This window comes from Rhinolophus sinicus, linkage group LG10 (genome assembly GCF_036562045.2).
Source record: "Rhinolophus sinicus isolate RSC01 linkage group LG10, ASM3656204v1, whole genome shotgun sequence".
NCBI lineage: Eukaryota > Metazoa > Chordata > Mammalia > Chiroptera > Rhinolophidae > Rhinolophus > Rhinolophus sinicus.
In genome coordinates, this window is record NC_133759.1 from 100,891,543 (window position 1) to 100,909,332 (window position 17,790).

Genomic DNA, 17,790 nt, shown 5'->3' on the forward strand with positions numbered 1-17,790 from the left:
GTGACATGATGACAGGTGCATTGCCCATGTTTCACGGTGCCCTGTGTCTCTGTTATATATTTAGGATTTTTCCCCTGAGGCATGTCAGATATATGAAAATAGACAAGGAACAAAACCAGAAGACACTTAAAATAGAGAAAAACAAAGCTTGGAAGTTGTGCATATTGTATGGTGTGTATAGTAATTGTAGTCTTATTTAAGGTTCCATTTATGCCTGTCAGCTCCTGTAAGCACTTTGCATTTTGCGATTCACCTTCACAACTTTTGAGTTGGGTACTTATACCATGTCTGCTTTCAGATGAGTCAGCTGACGTTTAGAGCGATGAAGTCAATCTCTCACAGTTACATGGGATGTAAGAGAGCTTATCTCCTGCGTCTAGTATCAGAGCTCATGGGTTTAACTACACATACTAAGCGCTATAGTTTTCAAAATAGCAGGTGTGTTCAGTTCTCTAAGGCACAGTCACTATGACAAGCCCATTACCATCTCATTTAATCCTCACAGCCACCAAGAGAGGCACAGATTTCTGTCCCCATTTCACAGAAGAAGATACAGATGCTACAAAAGATTAATGAACTTGATCAAGGTCATGTGGTGTTACAAAACAGAGAAGGGGCTCAAAAGAAGTTTTCTCTGACTCCAAAGCCCAGTGCTACAGAAAAGCGATTCTCTCCTGCATATGAAAATATCACATCATTACTTTGAGTCTGATTTTCTTTGTTGTACTTATTCACATGTTTACATTCACAGCGAAAGTGATTATCCTTCTTCCATGCAACATTTCTTTGAGCTTCAATTTTGAATGGAGCCCAATGCATCCCCTGATTATTCCATGCAGTTGCCCTCAAGGACTATTTAGGAAGAAAATGTTGTTCTTCTAATAAAACAGCACAGCTGTCTCAAAGAGCTTTTAATCCATCTTTTTAAAAGATGTGGACTTTCTAAAATGATGTCGCCCCCATTTGTCTTTTCTGAAAGAAGATATTTCAAAACTAGGAACACCTATCATAATAAACCATTAAGATGACTCCAGTCTTTCAGTGTATTTTTAGAATTTCATATTTCACCCAATGTTGTTATATATAATTCATGGTAGTGGGATATGATGGGATATGACAGTTATCTCATTTGGGAAGAAAGACCAAATAACTCATTGTCCCATGTCCACAAATAAATTATTCTTGTCCCCAAGCATAAGATTCTGTTTTGTTAGTTTCCTCACCTTAATGACTTTCTTTCATACATTAATACTTTTTGCAAAAGACTATGACCTTTAATATCAATTTGGCTATTGTGATAGGAGGAAAATTCATGGAAACTAGCCTCACTGAACCAAAAATTAAGCACTAACAACACAATCTATACTTCTTGAAGTGAAAGGAGGCCTTAAGTTATAATTTTTATTTTATAGGATTTCATCCTGTGTATTTGTCACATGTCAATCATGTGAAGAGAAAGCCTAAATTTTTCCTGCCCTTTGAGTGGATACCATCTGTTTCAGCTCAAGGAAGGTCTAGGGTGCTATTTTTTCATTCCTTCAATTTCATAGGACCCTATATTTGATTCTAATATTACAGTGCTATACTTGAGTCTAGAACTTCCAAAAATTAAGTTTGGGTTTGTTAATGTAATTCTTTAGTCCACAGGGCATTTAAACATATACATGTAAATGAATTTTTTTCTTAATTAAATTATATCAGTATGTTGAGAATATGCCCCAGTAAGCCCTGCCTGTATTTTCAATTCTTATTCTTCATGACTATGCATATGTCTTATGTTTTTAAATCTTACCTGGTGTGAACTTTAGTCTATGATGTCCTAGTTGATTAACCTACTCAAGGTCAGCTATTTCCTATTCTTTCTTGTTTTCTCAATTTATTGTACATTCATAAAAGCACTTGGTAACCTTTTTTTTTAAATCAAAGTGAAAGATCAAATTTTAAGAAGCAGAAAGGGCCCCATAGTTTAAGATCAAATTTTAAGAAGCGGAAAGAGCCCCATATTTCCTCCTTAAGGGTAAAGGTCAGTGTTGAAGGAGAAAAAGATGGTTAGTAAGGAAGCTATCATAGCTTATGCCTTTGTCATTTGTATTTCTCAGAAAATTTTCCATGTAAAATCATGTGATGATGCATTTTTAAGCCTTCTATCAGGAGAATTTCTAAGTACATGTTCATAGAATGACTAAAGGCATATATACCTTTTTGTAAAACATGAACAGTCAATACATGCTATGTAAGCAATGTAAAGAAAGCACTTAAATTTACATACATACACACACACAGAAGCTTGCATAAAATAACTTGATTGAAGCATGGTTACATATTTATATAACCGTGTAAAATATCCAGTTATGATGGATAATAGACAGACAGACACACAGACGTAGGTGTGTGTGTGTTCTACTTGGTAAATTTGTCAGTGTGTGTGTGCAAACATTCATTGCATCTGGCAGCACTGATAGCTTAACTCGAATCTCCTATGAGGACATATGTAGGGCAAAGAAAAAAAAAGAAAACTTCTAATGAATCTCCAAGTTCATAGTCCCAGTATCAGCAGTAACACCTCACCTGGACTTTTTGGACTTCCGTGTCATCTGAGTGCAGAACTAATAATAATTCTGAAAGTTAGATGAACACTGGTTTCCACTAAGAGTTCCCTAGAAGGGACTCTTTAGAGCACACTGCAGGCAGGAGGTTTGGAGTGGTGAGAGAGTCCTGCTAACACCTAGTGAGATGGCCCAGTTCTTAAACTATTTGACCATTTTGCATTAGTTCTGGTTACCGATCACTGGGACAAATATACAAGCAGTGATTTGCCAACTGAGTCTACAGAACTTGATTGTTTACTTGGAGCAGCCAATAGAACTCTACCATTTACTTCCTTCAGTACTTAACATGAAGACTGAGAGGTGGAGAATTACAAAGATGGAACTAGATGAGGATATAAAATCAAAGCATTTGAAAGTAAGTGGCAGTGGAATCAAACACACTTTTTCTATCTTTGAGATGCCAGTTCCTCTGGCAGGTATGTTATATCCCTGACCTCACTTAAATCTCATCCTTAGGATAGATTATCTCCAGTTTCCAGATGAGGAAACTAAAATTCAGAGTGATTAAATGACTTGCCAATGCATTTACTTCTAAACCAGGCTTGAATGCTACCTCAGTGGAAACAAGGCCTATGTCCCCACCCTTCCTCCCATCTAACAACCCTCAGTTTTTCCTCTATGTCTCTGAGACTTACTGATTAGTTCATTCATGTATTCTTTTCTTTAGATTCCACATACAAGTGAGATCATATTGTATTATGTGAGGGATATAAATGATAAATGTCTAACTATTACATTGTTTTGTGCACCAAAAACTAATAAAATTAAATAAATAAATAAAAGAAATAAGGCCTACAGTTACATAGCCAGTAAAAAAAAAAAAAAAAAAAGTTATCAGTGTGTCAGATTTAGCAAAAGAGTAAGAATGGTGATGGTGACTGCCTACCATGTGACAGAACGTTAACTCATTTCATCCTCACACCACTTTTGTGAAATGTGCATTATTATTCCCACTTTATAGATGAAGAGACTGAGGGTCAGAGGGGTTAATTAATGCTCCGAGGTCTCATGAACGGTGAACACCAGAGTCTAGATTCCAGTACCGATTTGTCTCATTCTAAAACCCACACTTTGCCCATTTTGCCAGACTGCCTTTCCGAAGCAACAGTAGGTAGATTCATCTGTTCAGAAAAAGCTTCTAATTCTTATCAGAGTACTGTGAGGTAGGTGGGGCTCATGGCTTATTCCTGTTGAATAGAAAAGAAAACTGCAGCTAAATAACCTGGCCCAGCTCCGTGACCTCTAAAAGCAGATTTGAGATTTGGCTTCCGGTTTGCTAAATGTGAGTCTGAGCTGTCTCACCACCAATCTGAACTAAGTTTAGCAAAACTAATGATGATCCAAATGAAAATATGTCTGCCTTTTGCAACAAGTTAATGATTACCTTCAGTCACCAATGTATATGAATACACTATGCACCTATATTTATTAATTGTAAAGTTATATTTTTTTGGACAACCTAATGGTACCTATTTGTGCATTTCTTCTCAACTTAAGTTCTAATTACGATACCATTTTCCTCTAGTGTCATGTTTGATATTAGAATGGTCTGGATTCTAATAATTTTGACTTGATTTTTGTTTAATTTTTTAAATTGCTCCGCCGCCCCAAACCACTCTATTTTGAAAATAAGGAACCATCTCTCCTTTCTCAGGTTCTATCATTCTGATGTAGCAAATCAATCTCTCTTGTCAATACAATATTTCTCTGCCTGCCTTTTCATTTATTTTTGTATTGGATTGTCTTTCACTTTATTTCTCCGGTCCCTTTTCTTTTGAATCTTTAAAAAATTTATTTCTCCTGAATGAATCATTTCAGTTCCATGGAATGAGATTGCGCTTGCTTTCTCTCCTTCAGCCTATTCTGTTTATCATGAGATCAACATTTTTACTTTTTGCCTCTGAAGTTTCCTGAACATTTTCTCTCGGCCATTTTTATTTCCTTCTTGTCTCTCTGGTTCTGTGTCGTTCAAGTTCTTCAGGACCCATTCTCTACCTATCTTTCAGTTTCTCCTGTTTTCCTGCATCAGTTTCTTGGGAGGTTTTATCCTTCATTTTTTTTTTTTTTTTTTTACATGATAATATAAAAAAATGTTTGCTATCAGTTACGTTAGAAGAATTCTAAGTCCTGTGCTCTGTTCTGCTCTCTGCAGTTGTTTGTTAGTAAGTGGGTGGTATTGGAAGAGGTTCTATTCTTATACTTGGCTTGTCCACAGTTTTCTTTTTTTACTTAAAAAGCACTTTGATCTAAAGGAAACTGTATTTCAAAAAAGTATTTATTTTTATAAAAACTTTTATTCAGTGATCTCAGCAACCTACATGTATTTTTCTGTGTAATTATTTCCTATTGAGTTATTTTAAGTTTTTAAGTATTTTTTTTTGTAAAAACAACTACTTCCAATAGATGTTTTACAGTTTCTATTTAACTTTGCTGAACAATACTGATAAAATTGAGGCACCATTTGTGTGTAGTGGTCACAGCTGAGCTTTGGAGTTAAACAGATTTGAGTTTGAATCCTGGTTTTACCTCCTTTCAGGGTAAAATTAAGTAATTTTTCTCAGCCTCAGGTTTCTCTTGTTTCTTAAAACTGGGATGATTGGATCTTTTCTGTGGATAGTAGGAAGATTAAATGTGCTGCTAACCTATACACATTTCAATTCAGGGGCTAACATGTTGGAAACGCTCCATGACTTGATGTCATTATTATTATTATTTTATATAAAATGTCAATGTTTCTACTATTTTTTTTAATTTGAAATTATTTCCAGCAGTAACTATGACCTTTCTCCCATTTCTTCAGTTTGAGAACAATTCTTCTTCCTATAAGTGTTCATTATTTTATATTATATTATAATTTGAACACATTTGCATCCTGATAGGAAAAATGGCCTAGAGAAGAAGATTTGATAGCTATAAGTGTCAAGTAGATTTTGCCTTAGTGGGGGATAAAATACCTTAAAAGTTGTTAAATATTTCTGGATTATATTGTCAGAAAGTACAGAAAATCATAATTAAGGAAAGTCTGAATAAACCCTTTAGAATAAAGGCGCCTTAAGAACTGATAGAAGACATCTAATGAACCAGGAGATTATGTAACCTCATGTTGTTTTTAACAATGAAGATAAGATATAATTCCTTAGTCCTTATTGGAGCCCTCTGCAGATAGCATTGTCAATAATTTTAGTTAAAATAGCTAGTTAAGAGTATGACACAAATAAGAATTCCATTCTCATAAGTCAAGCATTTTAGAAAAGAGAATTCAGTTCTGATTATGAAAGTATTTATCTTCCCAGTCAACTCCATTTGCGTCCAAAATCTTAATCATCTGGCCTGACCTTCCTCTAGAGAGTTGTTGATGACTGAAATTTGATATATTCTCTCCTCTCAACTTCAACAAGTCAAAACACCTCCATTCTTTCCTGCTGTTCACCTACCAAAACAATCTCCTAACTGCATATTCTAATGTGTACAGATGGCCTCATTATTTTACTACCCATTAAATCATCCGTGATTCTATCATTCAATCAGTCTCTCCAACCTTGTATTCTAATCCTCTGGATTTCTACTTTAGACCCTTAACTGACTATCTCACGTGTACCTTTGCTATTCTACTTGCTTTAATACCGGTAAAACTCTGGTAAGTACTTTCAGATAAAGTATCTGGTCTAAAGCTCAAATCACAAGCAAATCTCTTAACATGTGTAAAAATTAGAGCTGCTTGATTGTACCATAGAATGGCCTAAAGCCAGCAGTTATGCAGAAATATCACATTACCCCCCTTTCTGTTAACTACTAGGGATTCCTCAAATATCTCTTACAGATGAAATGTTTTGGAAGCCCACAGACACCTACCCACAGACTTTCTTTTGTTCCTTCCTTAGTGTAGCTCCGTAGTTCTGAACTGGTGTCTGTTAGTGAATTTATTTTTTAGGGTTGTATACATACCATCATATCACATGAGACGTATCTCCCCAAGGCCATGCAGTGGGCTATGAGAAATTAAAATTATTTTCATGGCTAATATTGCTTACATCTGATTTTTGCCTCCTAGGCTACTTTAAAATCTAAGGACTGCTTAATTTGGGACCCCAGAGTCCGATTTCTCACTTACTTAGGTGGCCATTTACTAACTACAGAATAGATTTCAAGTTCTTTAATCTCTTACCCAGTTCTTCAACCAGTTGGTCTCTCTCATCTTTTATCCTTCCACCGACCTCAAGACTTCACGTCAGGTTTGCTCCTTTTTCCCTATTACACTCTGTGCTTCTGTTTTAGAAGCTTGGTTCAGTCCTTTATCTGCAATGGTCTCCCTCCATTTCCACCTGTCTGGTAATGTTCAGTTAATCACCCCTCGCTGGAAATAGGGTCTTCTTCTTCCTCTAAAGTGGAACACTTGCTTTCTAGCACGCTTTCATCACTGGTCTCCACCATGCTCACTGTAGAAATATGAGCAATGCAGAAAACCAAGAAAGAACAAAAGAAAAAAAAAAGACTCATTATCTGGCTGCCCAGAGAGAACAACTATTAATATTCAGTAATATGCCTTTCTTAAGTTTTTTCCCTTCCTCATGCATTATTATCCTTTTCATAATTAAAAGAAAAGTTGAAATGCTGTCATTATTTTATTATGTATCATATACTATTTTAAGATTTTTTTACAACTATTGTATTCTGTAATCTTCAGAACTACTGGTATCTATAAAGAGTATCTTATTTTACCCTCATTTGATAGAAAAGAAACCCAAAGCTTAGAAACGTTAGGTCACTTTCCCAAGGTCACAAAGTGGAATGGAGCCCACATTTGCTTCACTTCAGAGTCTTGAGTCTCAACTACAACACGCTGCTGCCTCTATGTACATATATGCTACTGTATATAATCACAACAAAATTATTTATCTTATGAAAAACAAAAACTTTAAGAAAAAATGAAATGTCTAAGACTAAAAGTCAAACTATATTAAAGTGGCTCTAGTGAATCATTATCTTAAAAGGGCAGACAAGAATAGTAATTCTGGTTCCTACCTGTATGATGTTTAGCACATGCCAAGCAGTGCACTGAGTGCCCAATGTTATATACGCACCTTAACTCATTTTACCCTCACAATAGCTCCATGGGGCAACTACTGTAATTGTCACCATTTTACAGATGTGCAAACTGAGGAGTGTATATATATTACATATATAAATTATATATAGTTATATATATATAGTTATATACAACTAAATATATATGTAACTTCTATTTTTTACTATTTATATACATTTTTCTTAATATCATTACAGTGTACTCACCTTGGCCATAACATGGCATTTAATATGTAATCTGCAGCTCAAAAAACGGTGGATGATTCTTGAAACAGTTTTGTTCGCAGAAGCAAGGCACTAACTTTAATTAACTTTAACTAGGACTGCTTATAGCTCCATGTGAGAAGAGACACAAAAAGGCCCATTAACTTTCAACATCATTTCCGTGTTTTTGCCTCTGTATGCCCTCAAGATAGTACTTTTTCCCTGCTGTTCTTTGATTTTTGCCTCTTTTTTTCCATTTTTTAAATGTACTAGCAAAGGGTGTGAGTCTAAAATTAGTCATGTATCCACTGTAGCCTTTTAGTTCCTCTAAACACATTATTGCTGGGGAAATGGTAGAGAATTTTGAGGAAAATTACATTTTAAAGGTTGAAAAACCTTGTTTTTAGGAACGCTTTCATCCAATTCATGGGTAATTATTTGGTCTTAGGGTGTTTTTGTGTGTGTGTGTTTTTCTGAGTGTATGTGAATATGTGTGTTTTAAAGATACTCTTCACCAGCACTAACTCCGAAGCAATTGTCTTAAGTATGCTAACAGCAGAATCTTTCTCTACTTGGTAATATTGAATGAAAACTGCTAACTTTCAAATATTTAATGTGTAATTGTAAAAAAAACCTGCTGCATGATTCCACAGTTTCTGAAACCCAGCATTTAAAATTTCTCTTTACTATTTTCATGACTCGAGACTTTGAAGGGATGCTTCAGTGACAGATGATGCGAGACATTTAGCAGCCACCTTGGTTTTTGTATTCTGCACAAGGTACAAGGACTCCTTTCCTCTTGAAAGTTTTATCATGTACAAGGCTATTAACATTATGAGCATAGGCTGAAGCATGAATAAATCCTGAGACTTACTGATGATGTCATTACATTGGTCAATAAAATACATAGAGAGAAGAGCTTCCCACGCTACCAGGCCCGGCTAACTAAATCAGGATCCACGAGCAATTAACTCTTTAATTAAGATGAATGGGTGACATTAGCCCTCCTTAAACTCTGCTCATCAGCATTTACAAATAGAAAAAGACGGATGCCTCCTTCCCAAGAAATGTAGGTTTTATTTTTCATTCATGGACGCAGTCTCATTCCTCCTATTTTTGTAAACAAAGTCACCGAAGTATAGGGGTGGTCGGAGATATTTTCACAGGCAGGCATATGTCATCTGTCATATCTTTTACTATTTAAATACCACATTGGAATGTATTAGGTTTTTTTATGATGCCAACTTTATCACTATTATTATTGAGCACAGTTGTTTTGCCTTTTTCCTCACTGCACACAAAGAACATTCACGTCAGAGCTATTCATTGTTATCTGCTACCTCGCCAGTAACTTAGCTCAGGACTCGAAGTCTAGAGATGTGTGTTCCAGTTCCGCAGTATCTCTGGTTAGCCTATGGCCCTAAGCTAGGGTATTTCTGAACCTGTTTCCTCATCTGGAAAGTTTGGTTACTGGACCAATTGATCCTGAAATTCTCTTCAGTAATATTTATGGCAGTAAAAAGGAAAACAAAGGCGTGGATCATTCTAATAACAAACTGTCTAAACCAGCACTGTCCAAGAGAAATATAAGGTGATATGTATATGCAATTAAAAATTTTCTAATAGCCACATTAAAAAGAAAAACACGGAATTAATTTTAGTATTTTATTTAACCCAGTATGAAATTTTATCATTTCAAAATGTGACCATATATGTGTGTATATTTATACATATGTATATGTGCACTCATATATATATGTACTATACATATACATACACACGGCTGCATGATCTATTTTATATATGACTTGCTTTGTTATTTATTGTACTAAGTCTTTGAGATCTTAGAGACTTCGATTCAGACGAGTTCAAAAGCCACATGTGGCTGGTGGCTGGTGACAGTACAATTCCAATGTTAACAACTATATGAACAAATACAAGTAAATTCCATATATTTGTCAAGTTAGATGAAATACTTTAAATAAAAATTTTCCCAATGTATGGGTTTTCCCTGATTTTAAAAACCAAAGTAACTATCCAAAAAATAACACAACTTAGATTGTCCATAGGCAATAGAATTTTTCTGAGTGAGTATAATTACTTATAAAGGTAATGATCACCATTAAGCAAATCTATTTACCAAGATGTGGCATAAAATTAAAAGCCCCAAGTGCAGGAAAGAGATAATGTCCTATTAACTTCCCCACTGTAAGTGATAAATAGTGTGTTCTCTTTGCTTCTAAGGTTAGTGATAGTGACAGTTTAGTGGATCAGCTATTCCATTCAATAGAAAAGTACTAGCTATGCTATATAAAAATATACCATTTAAAATGAATATTTCATTGTTTACTTCTTAATTTATGTTTAAAATGGAAATCTTTAAATTTCAGGGGTAGTGGCATGTCTACCTTTTCTCGCATAGCATATTCTACTTGAAGTCATTCCATTTTTTCTGGTTTAACTAGACTCGATAAATATTCATTGAGTTAAAAAATAAATTGAAGTATAGAAAAAATATTTTGTTTAGAGATTATATTAGATTTTGATCTTTGCAGCTTCTTTGTCATTTCATAGTATTTGGATTGTTTTCAGTTTGAGATATTTCCTCTAGTAGAAAAATAATAACAGTAATAATAATGTTAACGAAATTATATTTACTTCTACCAAGTGCCTAGGTACTGTGCTAACAGTGTTATATCTTTTACATAATAGAATCTAACTTGAATATGTATGTATTAGTGAACTAACTGAAAAGTGCGTTCTCTGAATCTGTCTGTAAGAAACTTCTCTCCTGTGTAAATACTAAGGAAATTTATAGGTTTCTTTATTTTGTGTATGAATGAGTACATATTATTGATTTAAATTACCTAGAACAGGAGCTAGAACACAGAAAGCATTCATTATTTGTTGAAGAAAGTATTAAAATACTTTATAAGTTTTCAAATAAGGCCATTATTCAGGAATATCTATCTACTGAGTGCTTTCCATGTGATAGATTCTTTTTAAAGTGAATCGAATAAATATTTTAAAAAACTGAAAAAACTGTCTTTTTATATGATGGACTTTACCAGGTGAAAGATATACATATGAAAAAAACAAACACAGTTCTTCACAGTATAGGAGCTCACAGTCTAGTGGATGAAACATGTTCAAATGACTCTAAGACCACATTATAAAATGCTTCTGTAGATGTGGAACAGCAGGGAAGGTTAGGTCTTCCAGGGGATAGTAGGAAACATAGGAAAGATGGCATTCCAGGTGAGCTGAAAAGAAGTGGAATTTTTTCAGGTATGAATGTCACAAACAAAGGGGACACAGAAATGAGGGAGCGCACAATGGGCTCTTTTGTGAGTAGCCTGTGAGCTTAAGAATTAGCACATAGTGGGAAGAAGCATAATCTGATGGTGGGAAGATACGTATACACATGTCTCATATAAGACATGGCCTTTGTTTTGCAAGCAGTGGGAGGTGACTTAAGGTTTTTGGATAAGGATATAAAATCCAATTTGGGTTTTACACACAATAATTGTGGTATCATATGGGCAATGATTTACGAAAGCAAGACTGTAATTGCAGACCATTGTAATAATCTAGGGTAAAGATAATGAGGCCCCACACAAACAGGGTGGGGTAGATATAAGGGAGGAAAGGATTTCCAAATCATTTCTAAGGCAGATTCCACGGGGCTTATGAAAGGTAGGTAACAAAAGGAACACATCACGGATAGCTCCACAAGCTCGAACCAGTTAGATACTGGTGTTATTAAATATGAGAACTACCCTGAACTTAATGTAACCATGTTTTTCTGGTTCCAGTGGCAGTTTCAGGATTTAGTGATATCCCATGTCAATTATTTGAGCAGTAGTTTATTGTAATGTTATGGAAAATACTCTGAATAGGGAATAAGAAAAATTGTTTACTACACCGCCTCTGCAAATAACGCACAGATTCTTTACTCTGACGAGATCACAGACAAGTATAAAGATCATGCCTAGAAACAATCTTTGGCTAAAGGAGGAGTCAATTAATTTCCCTGGGTCCGATTCTTCTTTATAGTCTCATATTTGGAAGAAAATCAATAATTAAGCACATGTGTGTTTTAAAAATCAGTCATCGCAAGTACTCTGGAGAGAGACCTTGAAATCATTCCAAATGTTCCAGAAAATGTAAAAGTTAGTTGGGATTTTAATAAGATTGGAAAACATAAAACAAAGCTACATGTGCTTTTTCTTACCCCCTAACCCTCCCCACCCCCACAAAATAAAACAAAAAAAAAAAGTTTTGGAGATAGCAAATGACTGTCTACAACTATCCTTTTTCAAATCGTCCCAAAAGAAAAAGGCAATTAAAGGTTCAGGTTAAGCACAATTGCGCATTGTCAGATTACTGTTTGTTAGTAATGTAGAAACCAGTTGTCACGATGTTCCTACTATTATATTACACTTTGGATTATAAGCAACCAATCGTCTGCCACATGACCCTTTTGGGTTGCGGGACTATAGACCATGGCACTTAACTGAAGAGTGATTTTCCCTTCTGTTGACATTTGACATTTTTGTTTGTCACAACTGGGGATTGTTGCTGGTATCTAACAGATAAAGAGCAGAGATGCCGCGAAATATCAGAGTGCATAGGACAGTCTCTCCCCACTACCACCAAAAAATGATCTCTTCTAAAATGTCAGCAGTGCTCAGGCTGAGGAATTCTAGTATAGGTCATGTATGAAGCATCTCAGGAGTCTCCAAGAGGTGCTGTCATAACTCATAGAGAGTTGTTTCATATTTTAAATTCAAACCTAATCAAGTGGGGCAATTTATGAATGAAGCACTCTGAGACGCTCTAATGGACGATGGGAATACAAAGTCTATGCTATTTCTTATTCTCTGTCAGCAAGCATGTTTTTCTTTGCTTGTAGGAACAATTCTATTTGAAGTCATTCATATGTCATTTAGCAGTTCTCTGGGTAATTGCTTAAAAAAAAAAAAAAAAAAAAGCCTAAGGTGAAGTTGTAATATCAAGGAAAATGGAAGACAGAAGGGATCGGCATGGTATTCCTCTTATGAGTGACACTTTCTAGTGTGGCCCATTTATATCTGTCTGCTCAGGAAAGTGACTTTAACTTTGGATCTAGACTCACACACTGAAAAGCTGAAGGCAAGGCTGGTACTCAGCACAAGGTATGGTCACTTCCACATCAATTGGAAAATAGCTGTGGCCTCAAACACCCCAGGGGCTCTGAGCTGCCCTAGCCATCCTGGGTTATTTTCTTGGTCCCCTTTTACCACTCTGCATGCAGTCCCACAACAACAGGGGGAACTTTTAGCAAAGCAGGGAGACCCTGGACGTTGCCTCTAGGTGTAAAGCCAGGGCCTAAAATAATTTTGATGGGTTGGGGTCCAAGCCATCCCTGCTGTTAAGTGTTCATCAGTCCAGGCAAAAGAAATGGGTGGAATGGCCCAGGTGTAAGATGCTGTAAGCCTGATGACACTGAGCCTCACTGAAGTGTCAGTACGCAATAGGGACACTGGAGCAGGGGATCGCACAGGCCCCTGCAAATACGGACAGCCCCTACCCAGCTCCCACTCGTGGTCACCACGTGGGAATGTGGGTCTGGAGTTGCCAGCTTTTTCTAGAGAAACCGTGAAATTGAATGCTTTTTAAACATTGTCAATGAAGTGAAATGTAAAATACTATTCTACCCCCAGTGCAGCTTATATAATCCCTTCTGCGGATAACACATGAGCCCGCAGTTGGTAAATTCTGCATTAGAAGGATGGTGAGAGAACTGTCTTGATTCTCAACTCCAGTGTGGAATCATTTCCCAGACCACAGCATCCTCTCACTCCTCAGCACGAAAAGGGATTTCTCTGAAACACGGTTCCAGGTGAATTCAACCTGCAGCTAGTCTTTGAAACAACAATGGGCCTGCCTCTTAAGGAGCCAGACAATTGCCACTTTTGGTTGTGCCTTGGAAGGCATAAAGCTGCTATCTCCACGTGACCAAAGAAAGGCTCAATGTAGTCACATGTCCATTTTGCAGGAAAACATTTTCTTTAGATGGATTAAACGGGAGCTTTATGTTATGCTCAGGTGGGTATGAAATTCAGGGACTGTCTGTATTTGTGATACTACCGGAGGAAATGCAACAAGAAAAAACAGGTGCTAAATACTCTTTTCTGAGTATGTGTTACCCATAAAAGTGCCTCATGAAGCAATTTAAAATGTACCCAGATAAAGGTGATAGAAACATTTCACTTGATGTTAAAGTCTGGAAAAGTGAAACAATTCTATAATCTGGTTCCCAAATAATTGATCTCTTAAATGCCTCCATTCTGTTTTGTTTTGTTTTTGCTTTTCATCGAAACCTGAGTCAATTTTTTGAATATTGGAAGACATTTCAATTACTTAGGCAAGGATTTGCTGTCACCTCTCCCAATTTTAGCGTTTTTATCCTAGTAAGGATAGTGATCGTTTGTATAATTACAGGATTGAGGACAAACCGTTCAGTGAAAACGCCGAGAAAGGAAAGCATCCAGTGTTCAATGTAGGGCCAGATTGTAGAAGACAACTTTTACGAAGATGAACCTCTGATGGGATCGGAAGAGTTCCAGGCAGGTAGGCAACATGCATGAGGGTTAAAAATGATTCATTTCCTGGTAGCCGTGTATGAAAATGCCCAAAAAATAAATAAAAGGATAAAAGAAGTACAGTGTTCCAATGAGCAAGTGACACTCAGTTCACAGGTGCAGTCATATCCTGAACAGTTACTCCTGGAAGCTTCTTGAGAAGGAATAAGCTTCAGCAGTTCCTGGTACTGCAGAGGAAATTGAGGCCTAGAAATGTGATGGTACAGAAGCTCCCCAAGTCACAGAGTAGGTTTTCTGAGGACAGTTTTGTTGATTTCCCCTTGCCACCGACCCTGCTGCACATTATTTCTTGTGGCCATTTCATGAGATCGGGGTAAGAAAATCAGAAGAAATCCTTGAGTGCGCAAGCCGGTTTGCCCACACGATTTTGTTGGTGACTGTTCACATGTTCAAGCAGGAGGCGTTTTGCACCCAAGGAGTAAAGTGAGCTTTTAATAGTCTAATGGTTCTCAACGTTTTCTCATGTTGAATAAGTCAAGAGCTCTTAATACCATGTTTCTCTGAAAATATGACCTAGCCGAACCACCAGCTCTAATGTGTCTTTTGGAGCAAAAATTAATGTAAGACCTGGGTCTTATATAGTAAAATAAGACCGGGTCTTGTATAATATAAAATATAATATAATATAATATAATACAATACAATACAATATAATAAGACTGGGTTAATATAACATAACATAATATAATATAACATAACACATTATAATATGATATAATATAATATAATATAATATATATAATATATACCAGGTCTTATATTAATTTTTGCTCCAAAAGATGCATTCGAACTGATGGTCCAGCTAGGGAAACAGGGTAGTTGCAGTAACCCATGCTGGTTCTGAGGAACAAAAGGCTTTCAAGAGGAAGGCAGGGGCATTTACTGAGGACCTATGATGTGCTTTTCCTTAACACACATTATTTAGAAATGTGTGTCTGAGACTCAGAGAAGTGAAGTCACGTGTATGAAGCCATGCTGCTGCTCACCGGAAAAGTCGGCAGGACGGTGTAGTGAACAGAGGGCTGCTCCATAGCTCACTGCTTGGGTTTGAAACCCCACACTGCATCCAACACTCCAAACATGGAAGCCCATGGGCTACATACTTGAATCAATAAGTGTGTGTTCCCTTACCAGCAAAACAGGAACAGTAGTAGTTTTCACATCATTTATAGCGTGGGAATAAAAACTCATAGTAGTATCTCTTAAGGTTGTTTGAAAGAATCAATGAAAAATTCATGTAAACACTTAGCTGATGTTTGGCCCATAGTAAATACTCAGGAGACATTAGCTGTGACCATCCTTACTTCTGGTTTTCGAGGGTGCATGCGTTTCTCACTTTAGCACCCATTTTCGCTATAACCCCACTCATGGCTTGCCACCTTTTTGTATACTGACGTGTTAAAATTTTGTAATACAGATTTCCATGTTTCAAGGATCCACAGGCCTTTTAGCATGAGTGTATCTTCATAATGGGTTTCTAATGAAGAAAGTGTTAACACTCAGTTGAAAATGAGACTGGGTGATTGAACCCAGAATACTTGAACACCCCCTACCCTTTTACTAATCATGGATACCTTGACCACTTTCCTATGCGATGCATGCAGAATTAAGTCTTTTGTTTATTGATTGGACAAATATATGCAGGGTGAATGGATGCTACTTCATCCTTGGCTCTTCCAAGGGAGACTGTTGCTATGGTAACAAGGCATCCTTTGACTCTATTTCTGCAGAGTTATAGAAATGCTTCTTAAGAAATACTTACAACAATATTTAATGTTGAATCTAAAGTAATATTTCTCATTGTTTGGGGAGCAAAATTGATTTTCTCTGGGAAAAGTTTGTTTGACTGCCCAAGTGTACTGTTTATAGTAATGTGTTCCATCAAATTTCTTTAAAAGCCAGTTAACCATATTTTGTCTTAACTTCTGATCTAATTTCAACATTTGGAAGTGCCTCTTGCTACAACATGCCTATTTTCATTTGAAAATAGTGCACATTCCATTGTTGCTATGTCAGGTTAAGGTGGATGGGAATAGAATGAATCTGATTTCTCATATCAGAGAACAGGAAGTATGATGAGGTAGGGTATGCTTCGATATGTATACTTGGGTATGTTCAGGAGTAGGTGGCATATTCTGAAGCTGAGATTTTCAGGTGGCAGCTGGTACCTGGTTTCTGATTCCAATGGTTCCAAACCCATTCTTTCCCAAGAGGCACCTGTTTTACATTTTTTTCAAAATTAAAAATAACTTTTGGTGTTCTCACCACAAGAACAAGACACGATTGTTTCATAAGATGCAGAAAATATAGATAAACAAAAGAAACATGCCAATAATTCCACTTTCCAGAGATACCCACTGTTACTTTTGGGTGTTTTATGTGTTTATGTATATACATTAGTTTACAAAACAAGGCCACATCTATTTATTGTTCTGCAACTTGCTTTTTCAGTTGTATTTAACAATGTACTAAAACTAATAGTGCTGATGTATTGAAAGATAACTTCTAAAGAAAGCATTGTGTCTAATGATTGCAAAGTTGTAAGATATTGTAAGATATTGGTAAATTGAATTAATATTCACTTGTTGGATGTTTATGTAGTTCCTAGATTTTTCTTTAATGTAGGCAGAATTGTAATTAATTTCTTGATATGGTAACGTCTATATATACTTTTTATATACATTTAAGTCAGAAAAGACAAAGGTAGATTCTTATGTCTTGCTGGGATGGAAGGGCCGTGAGGGTATAGTTGAGGTGGCTCTTCAGTATGGCTCTACTTCCCCTCCAAGAAAGGACATCCAGAAATCCCTAACGGCCTCTATATTTAGGAGTCAGTCATAACAATACACTTGACATCACCTCCTTTTCTCTGTGACTCTGAGCCGTTCAAATGCTGGGCTCTAGCGTCAGCTTCTTAGGATCTTCGGAGGACTTTTAGCTTTTTTGTTGCATTTATACCAGAAACATTTATTGAGAATCAATTATATCCTAATACTCTGCCATCCTTCATGAATTCCACCTCCTACCCATAGCCCACTCCTGAACCACTGTGTACTGACATGTACACAAGCATTTAAGTTATAGGATGTTGTGAAAAGCATGGGTTTCACTTCTGAGGATCAATGGTTTGAATCCCACGTCTCCTACTTAAGAGTTACTATTTCTGAAACTCGATTTTTGATCTGTAAAGTGATAAACAGGAAACTCATTTCAAGTTGTTGTTTGTTTTGCTTAAGATTCAGTGA

The 17,790-nt window shown here is 36.3% G+C and overlaps 1 protein-coding gene across 1 annotated transcript in view; it reads left to right on the forward strand.

Annotated features, from left to right (window-relative positions):
* Positions 1-17,790, forward strand: part of TENM2 (teneurin transmembrane protein 2) — a 1,556,107-nt gene that overhangs the window by 354,695 nt on the left and 1,183,622 nt on the right. The window contains exon 5 of the mRNA XM_019740878.2: positions 14,385-14,513. The gene's annotated coding sequence lies outside the window, so the exon portion shown is untranslated. The remainder of the gene's footprint in view (positions 1-14,384; positions 14,514-17,790) is intronic.